Raw genomic sequence first — 16,091 nt, forward strand, 5'->3', positions numbered from 1 at the left:
TTCTTTTTCTTACTTAAGGAAATGCATTAGACTTTAATATATCACATTGTCCTGATTTATTTAAACACTTTGTATTCCAAGTTGAACAAAACAAGTATGTGCATTTTAATTTAACCTTTTTTGCCTGATTCCAAACCATACCATCCCATGAAAACACTAAACACAACAATTCCAGCCACAAGACAAACACCATAAGACAGAACATAGAACACAAAACATAATTTCTATTGTGCCAGTAAATGCATGGTACGTTGAATGCTGTTCAGCTGGCATCAGTTTTCTCTGATTATCTGAAAGACAAAAAAAACAGAGGTCTACCCCTTCTGGGCAGTCAATCATTGCTTAAAATAGACAAATACCCTTGTTGATTTCAGGAAAAACAGAGGATTTATCCCATATTTTATGTGTTTCATAGGCAGCCCAGGTTTCAATGGCTCCTACCTTATCAGTTAGATAATTTGCATTAATACAGATGCTTTCTGGCTTGCTTTTTACTTTTAACTGTTGCTTTCAAACACTGAAAGAAAACATCACTACTTATAGTGCCCTTACAGCCTAATAAAATTTCAATTACATAGCACTATATACATTCTTCAGCTAATTTAACTAAATTTTAAATGATTGCAATTAACAATTTCTTTGCCTCAATTTATTTACAAACATTTCAAAGACACCAAGAACTTTCCTCTTTAGCATTTTTACAAAGTTCAACTGCTGTTTTCTCCAGCAACTGCAGAGTTAACTTCTCACTCTCCCTTAAATCACTTGCTTGTCTCCCAACAGCCACTTTTATCAACTCAAATCACCATTCCAAGTAAGTCCTGGGTATCTGAAATCCCCAGGCTTACACTTACTTACTCCTTCCTTCCACTACACCCTCAACATTTTCCAACCTGTTTTCCAATCTCTCTGTCTGTTGCCTGCCCGCCTGGGCCCAATCCTGCTTTTCTCACTGAACCGTCCCTTCCATAGGCACCAACTTATTCCACTACCAGTTTAGCTAGGAGGGTGGGCTTCTCAACTAGCCCCCACCCCTCCTGGTCTCTTGCCTTAGACATTCTTACTTACAAAACTACCCGAGTCCTCCTTCATGAGGCTTGCCACCTGGACGAAGACACATGGCCCATTGGGCAAAGGCCATTTACTTAACATATAAGTTAAAGGACTATTCTTAGAGGGTTTACCCAGAGACTCATTCATCTGTTTGACACTTAAACAGAAAAGAGAATTACACAGAGAGCAGAGGGAATTACAGTCTAAGCCAGACTTTCCCACTTCTATACACTGACCGCTACAGGGGACAGGACAGAAGGATCTCAATTCCACCTCAGAGCTCTCTCGCACACATGGCTTCCACTCCGAGGAATTATGAACGAGAGGTTCAGTTCCGCCCACACTCCTAACACCCAAATGAACAGAGCAAAAAAAAAACAACAGTAACTGGTTAGATAGAACAGAACCAGAACCAGAACCAGATAGTGTTTCCTTATCCTATTAGGACTCACTTTTACTCATGCAGTTCTCAGCATATAACACCAACAGTACCAAGCAAAGCAAACACAAAATAACAAGGGTAAAACAAATAGATGGTGTAAATTCTGCAGGGCTCCCCTCTTCTTAACTGCTCACCAAACTGTGACAAATTTCTGTTACCAATCTATCCCTCGTGTCAGGTGATCAGGCTGACACTAAAGGATCGTTGGGGGAAGATAAAGAAAACACACCATATAACTGTATTTTAAAGCTTCATTAATAAAATAATAAAACAACAACGGAGAGTGTTGGGAACGCTCCCACATCACTCAGGAAAATATTAATGCCCCAAGCCCGAAGCTCCTTTCATACTCACACACGTACGTTCAGACTGGCCACTTCAGTGTATAATGTTCAGAGAGGGGGGAGAGGTGGATAGGAGATTATCCTGTTTACAGCTTGTCCAGAATTTCCAATATGCTTCTGCTTTTGGGAGGGCTGTTCTCTTACACCCTGGAATCTCCTGCGGCGTCTCTTTCAGAGATTCCAGTCCAGGTCGGCTGCCTGTGGCTTCTTTGGTGTCACCAAGCCACACCGACTCCAGGGTCACAAAGGCACTCTGTTGGATCTTACTGGACAGTTAAGCTTTGCAAATGTAATTTTAGTTCTGTAACTTGTATTTCCTTTGCTTCGCCTCTGTCTATATTTTTTCCTTCACAGCCAGCTGGGGCCGAAAGCAGCCCCTCCCTGCACCAAGCACAGTCCGCGCCGATTCCTGACCCTGAACGCAGAGCAACCCCCTCCTTCCATCCCGGGACCAAGATGATTTTTAAATTAACCCGTTCCTTATGTCTTTTTCTTTCTTTTTCTCTTTCCCATTAAACATTCTAGTAGCAATGCTAACTACTTCAGACAAACTTTTCCCTTGCGTACCATCTGGATGCTCTCTAAATCTCTTTGCAATATTCTTTGCACATTGTGACATGAAAACCATTTTAACCATCTCCTTTCCATGATCAGTTTCAGGATTTAAATTCCCATGCTTTTTAACTTCACAAATCAGTCGAGCACAAAAGTCAGAGAGGTGCTTATCTGGATGCTGAACACAAGCAGTCACCTTGCTCCAAATTGGAGTAGCCTCCCCTGCATCTCTAATACCATTCAAAACAGCTTTTAAAAATCCATCCAACTGTGTCTTTTGAGCTGGATTATTGGGATTCCAGTTAGGGTCAGTAATTAGCCAAGGTGCATTCAAATGAGCTGCAGATTTTTCTTTTACTTTTTGTCTTTCATCTTTTGTCATGAGAGTATCTAATAACTGCTTTACATTTGCCCAAGTGGGCACATGAGTGAAAAAGATTGTGCAGAACATTCTTTCCACTGCCTCAGGATTGTCTCATAAGTGAGGCATAGTGCACTGCCAGTTAAACAAATTTGAAGTTGCAAACAGGGTATGGGTAAAACCATCTCATGTTCCCCAGCAACCAGTAGAAACAGATAAGTTCTCAACGAGGCTTGTCATATCAGGGGTGTCTCAGAAACATTCTCCCCCATGGAGTTAAGTAACCTAGTGGGGGTCCACAAGGGCAAGGACGAGGGCTGCTGTAATATTGGGGGTGTTTGAAAAGCAGTCCCTGACCAAGTTTGCAAAAGGCTGGCTGGAGGCTGCACAGAGGGGGTGAGGCTGCCTGATTCTTCTGAAGATGAGGGACCATCACTCTGAGCTCCCCCTTGATTCTCCTCTGTCCCTGAACTGTCCCTAACCTGCTTTTGAATCTTTGCACTCCATCAGGTGGGGAAAAACAGGAACAAAATTGTCCTCCTCCCGGTGCAGCTCTGGGGCATATGGTGGGGGATTTTTTTTACAAGAGCTCTCCATACAAACAGCTTCAAAAGCTATCCATCCCTCCATGGGTTCATAATTATACCATACAAACAAGTAATCCATTTGTCCCGGCCTAAGATCAACCAAAATATCCCTTAAGGAGTTCATCCTATCTGTGGAAAAGGTTTCACCCTCCGGCCAGTCTCTAGTCGGGGACAAATGAAAGGTAAATGACGGCCATTGGATCCACCACAGATTTCTCATCTTAAATTTAATTAGAACAGCTGTCTCAGAAATCTCTTTCCAATCTCTAAGTATCAGAGACAACGGGGCGTCCCCCGGGCACTTATTGCCAACTTGTCCCATTTTAGTGAAGGGACTCTAACCCCTCTTCCTGAAGGGACTCTAACCCCTCTTTCCCGGGTCGAGGTAAAGGGACTCTAACCCCCACCTCCCAGCGTCGAGCGCTCGCTTACCTCTCCAGGGACTTGAACACCTGGACTGGGACTCAAACCCAGACAACTTGGATCCTGCGCAAACCTGGACTGGGACTCTAACCCAGACCCGGACTGGGACTCTAACCCAGACCTAAGTTGTCAGGGACTCTAACCCCGACAACCTGGACCCTACTCAAAGGGTAGGTGGACGTTGCTGGATTTCTACGAGCTTCAGCTGGTTCACAGAACACGCCTTATCGCCAACGCAGAGATCAGATCACCAGGCAAGGTTCCTCTAAACTGGAGGATGCGCGCTGCGTTGCCTCAGGGTCCGATCCCCCGCCGGAGAGTCAGACGGGTCCCGGCGGAGTCGCCAAAGATGTCAGGGACTCTAACCCCGACGGCAAAGTTCGTTGTCTGACCGCGAGAGAGACAGGCAACACCAGCAAGGTCCGATCAAAAGCTCTTTATTGACAAGTGCACGCATCAATAGAGAGCAGCTCGTCTCCAGAGAGAACCAGCCCCCTCTTACATCTTAGTATAAGCCTATATAGACAGTTCCGTCGCGTCATAAATTATTCACTGGAGCAACCCACCCCCTTCTTCTAACAACTAGAAACTAGACACCTTTAGTATACAGGCATGCCTAAAGTTAGAGATGTAGGGGAGTTAAAAACAAACAAAGAACAAAACCAGGGAGTGAAAACAAGGAGGCTGCGAAACTAGGACTCTTATCAGTTCTTTGAAGGAGCTGCCCGAACACAGCACATCTGGTACTATGCCAGGAATGCAGCTTCTCTCTTATCTCACTTTTTCCCAGCGCTTGTGAGACATGCTGCTGCTTCTCAGTGTTTTCCACTCAGGGATTACCCACAAACCTCTGTTAGCCTGACTTTGGTCAGGTTGGCATACCTGGTTTTGTCTGCTATATCTTTATTCAGGCCTAACACTGGGATTGGTGCACAGGGTGGGGCATGGCGCAGGAAATGCTGGGATTGGTGCACAGGGCGGGGCCTAGCGTAGGCAATGCTGGGATTGGTGCACAGGGCGGGGCCTGGCACAGGGAATGCTGGGATTGGGGTGTGGTGACAGGGCCCAGCACAGGGAATGCTGGGATTAGGGTGTGGTGATGTGGCCCGGCACAGGGAATGCTGGGATTGGTGCACAGGGCGGGGCCTAGCGTAGGCAATGCTGGGATTGGTGCACAGGGCGGGGCCTGGCACAGGGAATGCTGGGATTGGGGTGTGGTGACAGGGCCCAGCACAGGGAATGCTGGGATTGGTGCACAGGGCGGGGCCTGGCACAGGAAATGCTGGGATTGGTGCACAGGACAGGGCCTGGCACAGGGAATGCTGGGATTGGGGTGTGGTGACGTGGGCTGGCACAGAGAATGCTGGGATTGGTGCACAGGGTGCGGCCTGGCACAGGGAATGCTGGGATTGGTGCACAGGACGGGGCCTGGCACAGGGAATGCTGGGATTGTTGCACAGGGCGGGGCCTGGCACAGGGAATGCTGGGATTGGTGCACAGGACGGGGCCTGGCACAGGAAATACTGGGATTGGGGTGTGGTGAGAGGGCCCAGCACAGGGAATGCTGGGATTGGTGCACAGGGTGGGGCATGGCGCAGGAAATGCTGGGATTGGTGCACAGGGCGGGGCCTGGCACAGGAAATGTTGGGATTGGGGTGTGGTGACAGGGCCCAGCACAGGGAATGCTAGGATTGGTGCACAGGGCGGGGCCTGGCACAGGAAATGCTGGGATTGGTGCACAGGACAGGGCCTGGCACAGGGAATGCTGGGATTGGGGTGTGGTGACGTGGCCTGGCACAGAGAATGCTGGGATTGGTGCACAGGGTGGGGCCTGGCACAGGGAATGCTGGGATTAGGGTGTGGTGATGTGGCCCGGCACAGGGAATGCTGGGATTGGTGCACAGGGTGGGGAATGGCGCAGGAAATGCTGGGATTGGGGTGTGGTGACAGGGCCCAGCACAAGGAATGCTGGGATTGGTGCACAGGGCGGGGCCTGGCACAGGGAATGCTGGGATTGGTGCACAGGGCAGGGCCTGGCACAGGAAATGCTGGGATTGGGGTGTGGTGACAGGGCCCAGCACAGGGAATGCTGGGATTGGTGCACAGGACAGGGCCTGGCACAGGGAATGCTGGGATTGGTGCACAGGGCGGGGCCTGGCACAGGGAATGCTGGGATTGGTGCACAGGACAGGGCCTGGCACAGGGAATGCTGGGATTGGTGCACAGGGCGGGGCCTGGCACAGGGAATGCTGGGATTGGTGCACAGGGCAGGGCCTGGCACAGGAAATGCTGGGATTGGGGTGTGGTGACAGGGCCCAGCACAGGGAATGCTGGGATTGGTGCACAGGACAGGGCCTGGCACAGGGAATGCTGGGATTGGTGCACAGGGCGGGGCCTGGCACAGGGAATGCTGGGATTGGTGCACAGGACAGGGCCTGGCACAGGGAATGCTGGGATTGGGGTGTGGTGACAGGGCCCAGCACAGGGAATGCTGGGATTGGTGCACAGGGCGGGGCCTGGCACAGGGAATGCTGGGATTGGTGCACAGGGCAGGGCCTGGCACAGGAAATGCTGGGATTGGGGTGTGGTGACAGGGCCCAGCACAGGGAATGCTGGGATTGGTGCACAGGACAGGGCCTGGCACAGGGAATGCTGGGATTGGGGTGTGGTGACGTGGCCTGGCACAGGGAATGCTGGGATTGGTGCACAGGACAGGGCCTGGCACAGGAAATGCTGGAGTTGGCGTGTGGTGACATGGCCTGGCACAGGGGATACGGGGATTGGGGTTATCACATGCTGGATACCCACTGTGATGATCTGCATATCGTTCCCCTGAAAGGTGTGCTCTTACCTCTGACAGCTGTTGTCTGAGCCTTGGGGCAGAAGGACCCGCCCTGCCCGTGGGCCGTGTGTGCCAGCTCTTCAGCTGCAGAAATTGCCCTTGGAGCTGGAGTTTGTCCTGGTCGCTCATGAGCCTTTTGCCCACGATTAGCTGCACGAGGCCCAGGCCCCACTGCCTGAAAATGCAGGGACACGTTTGCATCTGAATTTCAGACAGGGGCAGCTGGACTCTGTAACTAGCTGTGAGAAGCAGGCCTGGTGGGAGTGATTGCTAACACAGAGAAGGACCGGGATATCATACAGGAAGATCTGGATGACTTTGTAAACTGGAGTAATAGTAATAGGATGAAATTTAATAGTGAAAAGTGCAAGGTCATGCATTTAGGGATTAATGACAGGAATTTTAGTTATAAATTGGGGATACATCAGTTGGAAGTAACAGAGGAGGAGAAGAACCTCGGCTTTTTGGTTGATCACAGGATGACTATGAGCCGCCAATGTGATATGGCCATTAAAAAAGCTAATGCAGTTTTAGGATGCATCAGACTAGGTATTTCCAGTAAAGATAAGGAGATGTTTGTACCATTGTACAAGGCACTGGTGAGACCTCATCTGGAATACTGTGTGCAGTTCTGGTCTCCAATGTTTAAGAAGGATGAATTCAAACTGGAACAGGTTCAGAGACGGGCTACTAGGATGATCCAAGGAATGGAAAACCTGCCTTATGAAAGGAGACTCAAAGAGCTTGGCTTGTTTAGCCTAACCAAAAGAAGGTTGAGGAGTGATATCATTGCTCTTTACTCATAGACTCATAGACTTTAGGGTCAGAAGGGACCAATATGATCATCTAGTCTGACCTCCTGCACAAAGCAGGCCACAGAACCCTACCCATCCACTTCTATAACAAACCCCTAATCTATGTCTGAGTTATTGAAGTCTTCAAATTGTGGTTTGAAGACATCAAGCTACAGACAATCCACCAGCAAGTGTCCCATACCCCACGCTGCATAGGAAGGCGAAAAAACCTTCAGGGCGTTGTCACGGAGTGTGGGGGAGTCTGGCCCTGCACCCCTCTTCCTGGGACCCACAGTGACTCTTAGCCAGCCAGTAAAACAGAAGGTTTATTGGACAACAGGAACACAGGTTACAGCAGGGCTTGCAGGCACAGTCAGGACCCCTCCACCGAGTCCTTCTGGGCTTTCAGGGTGCTTGGATCCTAGCTAGGATACCCTGAATCCACCCACACAGCCCCAAGCCCAAACTCAAACTGCTTCCCTCCTGCCACTCCCTTCCTTTGTTCCCCTTCCCGGGCAAAGGTGTTGACCTTTCCCCTCCCTTACCTAGCTCAGGTTACAGGCTCTGGCATCGTCCATCCCCTAAAGTCCTCCCCTGCTCTCCCACTCCCCACCCAGACAGTCCCTACTGCATCACATCTCTCCCCCCTTCGAGACTGAACTGAGCGGGGTCACTCTGCCCAGTGACCTGGGGAAGTTCAGGGTCCCCTCTCCGGGACAACGCATCCGCTGTCAGGTTGGCACTTCCCTTCACATGGACCACGTCCATGTCATAGTCCTGCAGGAGCAGGCTCCACCTCAGGAGCTTGGCATTGGCTCCTTTCATCTGGTGCAGCCAGGTTAGGGGAGAGTGGTCGGTGTACACGGTGAAGTGTCGCCCAAAGAGATATGGCTCTAGTTTCTTAAGGGCCCACACCATGGCCAGGCATTCCTTCTCGATGGCCACGTAGCTTTGTTCCCGGGGTAGCAGCTTCTTACTCAGGTACACGATGGGGTGTCTCTCCCCCTTTTCATCCTCCTGCATTAACACTGCCCCCAGTCCCGTGTCTGAGGCATCAGTGAACACCATAAAGGGTTTGTCAAAATCTGGGTTTGCCAGAACTGGGCCACTAACCAGAGCCTCCTTCAGCACCCGGAAAGCCTCCTGGCACTGCTCAGTCCAGATCACCTTGTCTGGCTTCCCCTTTTTGCACAGTTCAGTGATGGGGCCGGCTATGGCACTAAAGTGGGGCACGAACCTTCGATAGTACCCCGCCATCCCAATAAAGGCCTGGACCTGCTTTTTGGTTTGGGGAGCAGGCCAGTCTCTGATCACCTTCACCTTAGCTGGTTCCGGCTTCAGGCAGCCGCTCCCCACCCGATGGCCCAGGTAAGATACTTCAGCCATCCCCACCTTGCACTTCTCAGCCTTTACTGTTAACCCAGCCCTTCGGAGTCGGTCTAGGACTTGTTTAACATGGGACATGTGGTCCTCCCAGGTCTGGCTGAAGACGCAGATGTCGTCAATATACGCCACGACAAAACTCTCCATCCCCCTCAGTAGCTGATCCACCAGGCGCTGGAAGGTGGCCGGCACTCCCTTGAGGCCGAAGGGCAGGGTCAGAAACTCATAGAGCCCCAGAGGGGTGATAAAGGCCGATTTCAGCCTGGCATCTGCGTCCCGCGGCACTTGCCAGTAGCCTTTGGTAAGATCCATAGTGGTGAGGTACCGAGCACCTCCCAGCTTGTCTAGGAGCTCGTCAGGCCTGGGCATAGGGTAGGCATCAGATACGGTGATGGCATTGAGCTTTCGATAGTCCACACAGAACCGGATTGACCCATCCTTCTTGGGGACTAGCACCACTGGCGAGGCCCAAGGGCTGGAAGACGGCTGGATCACCCCCAAATCCAGCATGTCCCTGACCTCTCTTTCAAGATCCCGGGCAGTTTTACCAGTGACCCGAAAAGGGGAGCATCTTATAGGGGCATGTGACCCGGTCTCCACCCTGTGGACAGTCAAATTAGTGCATCCAGGCTGGTTGGAAAACAGCTGTTGGTACAGATGCAGCACCCCTCTGATCTCAGCGTGCTGGCCCGGGGTCAGTTGCTCAGAGAGGGGAATCGCCTCCAGGGGGGAACCAGCTTTTGTCTCAGGGAACAGATCCACTAAGGGGTCATCTCCCTGCCCCTCCCAATGTCCACACATGGCCAACACCACATTCCCCCTGTCATAGTATGGTTTCATCATGTTCACATGGTACACCCGACGGTGATGTGCCCGGTTTGGCAGCTCCACCACATAGTTTACCTCATTCAGTTGCTTGATAACCTTGAAGGGCCCTTCCCAGGCGGCCTGGAGTTTGTTTCTCCTCACGGGGATAAGAACCATCACCTGATCCCCGGTGGCGAAGGCACGGGCTCGTGCTGGGCGGTCATACCAGACCTTCTGCCTCCTCTGGGCTCGGGCCAGATTCTCCCTGGCCAGGCCCATGAGCTCGGCCAGTCTTTCCCGGAAGGTCAGGACATACTCCACCACTGACTCTCCCTCGGGAGCGGCCTTCCCCTCCCATTCGTCCCTCATCAGGTCTAGAGGCCCCCTCACCCGCCTTCCATACAACAGTTCGAAAGGTGAAAACCCGGTAGATTCCTGGGGTACCTCCCTGTACGCAAACAGCAGGTGAGGTAAGTACTTGTCCCAATCTTGCGGATGCTGGTTCATAAATGTTTTTAGCATCATCTTCAGCGTCCCGTTGAACCTTTCTACCAGCCCGTTGGACTGGGGGTGATACGCTGAGGCCCAGTTGTGCTGGACCCCACATTTCTGCCATAAGGCCCGGAGCAGGGCCGACATGAAGTTGGACCCCTGGTCCGTTAAGACCTCCTTGGGGAACCCCACCCGGCTGAAAATTGTCAGCAGCGCATCTGCCACTGTGTCGGCTTCAATAGAGGACAAGGCCACCGCCTCGGGGTAGCGAGTGGCAAAATCCACCACCACCAGGATGTATTTCTTCCCTGACCGGGTCGTCTTGCTGAGGGGTCCCACTATGTCCATGGCCACCTTCTGGAAAGGTTCTTCTATGATGGGTAAAGGCCTCAAAGCCGCTTTCCCCTTGTCCCGGGCCTTCCCCACCCTCTGGCAGGGGTCACAGGATTGGCAGTACTGTCGGACATGGGTAAAGACCCCAGGCCAGTAAAAGTTCTGTAGCAGCCACTGCCTGGTGCGCCGGATTCCCTGGTGCCCTGCGAGAGGGATGTCATGGGCCAGGTACAACAGCTTGTGACAAAACTTCTGGGGAACCACCAGCTGCCTCCTGATCCCCCATGACTCTACTTCCCCTGGGGGAGCCCATTCTCGGTACAGGAACCCCTTCTCCCACAGGAACCTCTCCTTGCAACCTCTCCTCATGGTCTGTACCGAACTAAGGTCAGCCCGGTCCCTGTGCTTCCGCAAGGAGGGATCTTTCTGCAACTCGGCCTGGAACTCAGCAGCTGGGACAGGAATGGGGACCGGCTCTCTCTTGCGGGCTGGGTCTGAGGCCGCAGCCTCTCTGCACCGTGCCCCTGGGCGTTCCCCGCTCCCTGAGTTAGGGTCCTGCACCTCAGGTCGAGTACCTTCCCCGTTGTCGGGGAACAGTGCCATTTGCCGACTCTGACTACGAGTCACGACCAGGGCACTCTGGGTGTTACTAGGCCAGTCCTCAAGGTCCCCTCCCACTCACCGCAGCAGGAGCCTCACTGCTCCTCAGCCGGGCCAGGTCCAGCTCATGTTTACGCTGTTTCTCCTTCTCCTCCCGCTCATGTTTACGCTGGTTCTCCTCATGTTCACGCTGTTTCGCCTTCTCCTCCAGCTCTCGCCTCTTTAACTCGAGCTCTTCCCGTCTCAGCTCCCTTTCATATTCCAGCCGCCTCCGCTCCACGGATGCCGAGCGTTGCCGGGAGGATCCCCTGCTGGGGGGTGAGCTTCGCCGGGACGATCCCCTGCAGGCCGGGGGTGTCACGGTGCCCTCGGTATACACTGGGCTCCTCCCCGCCCTTCCCCTACGCCTAGGGAGGGGGGGGTCTCAGGAAGCCCTCGTCTGCCAGCTGACCACTCCCAGCGGGGACAGACACTGGTGCCTGCGCTGCATCTGCCCAGCTGCTTCCCTCAGAGACAGGGCTCCGTTCATTCAACCGATCTTCCTCCTCCAGCCGGGCAATCAGCTGGTCCTTGCTGAGCCTCCCTGGGTGCAGCCCCCTCTGTTTGCACAGCTCCACCAGGTCACACTTGCGCCGCTTGGCATACATCTTCCTGCTGGCCACTCACAGGCCAGGGTGCTCGCCGCTCCCCACGGTTTTCAGGGGGACCCCTAGTGCACCAGCCCTTCGTGAGGTCACCACCTCTCTGCCAGGGTCGAGCTGCAGACTCCTTCGCCCCTGGGACCGCTCGCTGCAATTCCCCAGGGGACCCTGTTACTGCAAAGTCCTTCTCACTGGGCACACACTCCCAGGGGTTAATCACCCCTTCGTTTTACTGCTCCCCAGTCACTTACTGCAGGAAGCGCCGTCCACGGGGTGCAGTATCTCCCGCCGCTGCCACCAGCTGTCACGGAGTGTGGGGGAGTCCGGCCCTGCACCCCTCTTCCTGGGACCCACAGTGACTCTCAGCCAGCCAGTAAAACAGAAGGTTTATTGGACAACAGGAACACCGGTTACAGCAGAGCTTGCAGGCACAGTCAGGACCCCTCCACCGAGTCCTTCTGGGCTTTCAGGGTGCTTGGATCCTAGCTAGGATACCCTGAATCCACCCACACAGCCCCAAGCCCAAACTCAAACTGCTTCCCTCCTGCCACTCCCTTCCTTTGTTCCCCTTCCCGGGCAAAGGTGTTGACCTTTCCCCTCTCTTACCTAGCTCAGGTTACAGGCTCTGGCATCGTCCATCCCCTAAAGTCCTCCCCTGCTCTCCCACTCCCCACACAGACAGTCCCTACTGCATCACAGGCTTCTACCAATCTGCCCCGGAGGAAAATTCCTTCTCGACCCCAAATATGACGATCAGCTAAACCCTGAGTATGTGGGCAAGACTCACCAGCCAGCACTCAGGAAAGAATTCTCTGCAGTAACTCAGATCCCATCCCATCCAACATCCCATCACAGACCACTGGGCATACTTATCTGCTGATAATCAAAGATCAATTGCCAAAATTAAGCTATCCCATCATACCATCCCTTCCATAAACTTATCAAGCTTAGTCTTAAAGCCAGATATGTCTTTTGTCCCCACTACTCCCCTTGGAAGGCTGTTCCAGAACTTCACTCCTCTAATGGTTAGAAACCTTCGTCTAATTTCAAGTCTAAACTTCCTAGTGTCCAGTTTATACCCATTTGTTCTTGTATCTACATTGGTACTAAGCTTAAATAATTCCTCTCCCTCCCTAATATTAATCCCTCTGATATATTTATAAAGAGCAATCATATCCCCCCTCAGCCTCCTTTTGGCTAGGCTAAACAAGCCGAGCTCTTTGAGTCTCCTTTCATAAGGCAGGTTTTCCATTCCTCGGATCATCCTAGTAGCCCGTCTCTGAACCTGTTCCAGTTTGAATTCATCCTTCTTAAACATGGGAGACCAGAACTGCACACAGTATTCCAGATGAGGTCTCACCAGTGCCTTGTACAATGGTACAAACACCTCCTTATCTTTGCTGGAAATACCTCGCCTGATGCATCCTAAAACTGCATTAGCTTTTTTAACGGCCATATCACATTGGCGGCTCATAGTCATCCTGTGATCAACCAATACTCCAAGATCCTTCTCCTCCTCTGTTGCTTCCAACTGATGTGTCCCCAATGTATATCTAAAATTCTTATTATTAATCCCTAAGTGCATTACCTTGCACTTTTCACTATTAAATTTCATCCTATTACTATTACTCCAGTTTACAAGGTCATCCAGATCTTCCTGTATGATATCCCTGTTCTTCTCTGTGTTAGCAATACCTCCCAGCTTTGTGTCATACGCAAACTTTATTAGCACATTCCCGCTTTTTGTGCCAAGGTCAGTAATAAAAAGGTTAAATAAGATTGGTCCCAAAACTGATCCTTGAGGAACTCCACTAGTAACCTCCTTCCAGCCTGACAGTTCACCCTTCAGTAAATATATATGTAAGCAGAGTCAGGATAAGCTCTACCCTGACATCTGGTGGAAAGAATTTCAGAGAGTGTATTTGCATAGGCACGCCTACCCCATCCCAGGCTGCCGAGCTGTGGGACTGCTTGGTGACAAATGACTCACCTTCAGTTGGATGGTACTTGCTAGACAAGCGACATGGTTTCCAAAACCCAGTGAATTGAGAGGGGCTGGGGACAGGTATCTGTTCTGGGTGGTGCAGTCTCCTTGTGGAGCCAGAAGCACCAGTTCCACCCCCTCCTCTCTCCACTGTGTAATGTCAGAGTTGATTTTTTTATTCCCTCAAGAATCTAAATACAGGTTACTGAGCTGAACTCACTTTGGGCTAATGATGCACTAGCACTGGGGCCCCCCTACTAAGAGCTGAGATCACTAAGAGTTGAAACCACTAGAGAGCTGAAATTACTGAGCTGAGAGCACTGAGTACTGTGCTAACTAGTGGGGAGCCTGAAGCTATACTGTGGAACAGAGCAGCTGGCGGAGTGGAGCAGTTGTGGGGATGGCTGGAGCGGATCACGGGACAGCTGGTGGCAGCGGAGCGGCTGGCAGAGCGGAGTAGCTGTGGGACGGCTGGAGCGGCCCACAGAGCGAGCGGAGCCGAGCAGTTTGCAGGGAGAACTGGAGCAGCTCATGGAGCAGAGCAGCTGGTGGAGCGGAGCAGTTTCTGAGGACGGCTGGAGGAGCAGAGTGGAGCGGCTGGTAAAGCGGAGCAGTTCGTGGAGAAGGCAGAAGCAGAACCCACGGAGAGGCAGGGCAGTTGGCCCCGGACCACGTAAGGTGCCCCTTTCTACCCAGGCTGGGGGGAGGGACCTCTACAGATAAACTCTCGAACTCTGGGGTGGCATTGACCAGAGACTTTTGGGTTGTTGGACTTTGGGGTGATTGGACTTAAAACCCTAAGGGGAAAAAGGACAGTGCCAAACATACTTGGAGGTGGGTTTTTGTTTATGGCTTGTGTTATAACCCTCTTTGTGGTGTTTCTCCAATGGGATGCCGCATTGATTCCTTCCTTTATTAAAAAGATTTTGCTACACTCAGACTCCGTGCTTGCGAGAGGGGAAGTATTGCCTCCTAGAGGCGCCCACGGGGGTGTGGTATGTAGGTGTCCCAGGTCACTGGGTGAGGGCTTGAGCCGGTTATGCATTGTGTTACTGAAACAGAACCCCTGGATACTGAACCCGGCCCTTGTTGCTGCCAACTCAGAGGGGCAGAAGGGTTACATATTGGGGGGCTCGTCTGGGATCCCTGGGTCAGTACCCCTCGCAAGCACCTGTTGAGTGTTCCACTGTATTGGGAAATAATTGTGTTTATATTTTGAGGAAACTACTGTCTGTATAATGGCTAATATGTCGGGTTTGTTGGGCCCCAGTCCTGCAGCCTCTAGCTCAGGGGTGGCAGACTCAGCCTATGATTGGGCAAAAGCACTGGGGCATATATTGGAAAAGATTGTGTTGGCCTATGCTACGTCGAACTCTTGTCGTAAGTTAAGGTTATTTGATGGGGAAGAGGAGTTTGAACTCTGGTCGGAGCATACTACTGAAATGCTGCGGGAGTGGGCTGTACCCGATGTAGAAAAGCGACGATGTCTAACAGAGAGCCTTAGTGGCCCAGCATTAGATGTATTTTGCACCCTGAAGCTCATTGACCCTGAGGTCAGTGTGAAGGACTGCCTAGAGGCCCTTGATAATACCTTTGGGAGCGTAGAGGGCCCTGAGGACAGTTACTGTAAATTCATTAATTCCCAACAGCAAAGGGGTGAGAAAATTTCAGCCTATATACAGAGGCTGGAGAGACTGCTTCAGAGAGCTGTTATGAGGGGAGCAGTGACTGCTGAGCAGATGGATCAGACCAGACTGGCTCAAGTTCAAAGAGGGACTCAGTATCGGAACCCGATCCTACTTCATCTCCGACTAAGAGAACGGCAGGAACATCCCCCAAGTTACTCCCAGCTGATAAAGGAGGTCAGGGAAGAAGAAGAAAGGCAGGCAGCCAGCGAGTGTTGGGAAGCCCAAACATTGGAACCAGCCAGCACGACGCCACCGCCAATGGCCAGTGTACTGATGGTGAGCACCACAGAGGAACTTGCCCAACAAATGCAGGTCCTGACAGAACGGATAGCTGAGCTGCAAAGCATCATTGACCGAGCTAAGATTTCCAGGAATAAGGAGCCTCAGACTGTGATGATAGAGAAGTCAGTATCTAGAGTCACCGTCCCACCTCGCCGAATGGGGAAAGGACAATTCTTTTGCTACCGGTGTGGTCAGGATGGGCACAGTGCTGCTAACTGCCATAAGGAAGAGAACCCCTCCTTAGTGTATGAAAAGCTGAGGATTAGTTGGGAGAGATCCAGTAGCTGCCAGAAGGTCCGGGGACAGAGACCACCTAGGCCTAGAGGATTTGAAGATTCCCCCAGAAGAGACCATCCAGCTGGGATCCCTGCAGGACTGATAGGGCCTCGAGCAGAGGTCATGGTGAGGATTGAAGGGGCGGAGTGTAAAGCCGTGCTTGACACTGGATCTCAAGTGACTATTACATTTCAGTCATTCTAC

The sequence above is a fragment of the Gopherus evgoodei genome, chromosome 2 (genome assembly GCF_007399415.2).
Source record: "Gopherus evgoodei ecotype Sinaloan lineage chromosome 2, rGopEvg1_v1.p, whole genome shotgun sequence".
Taxonomy (NCBI): Eukaryota; Metazoa; Chordata; order Testudines; family Testudinidae; genus Gopherus; species Gopherus evgoodei.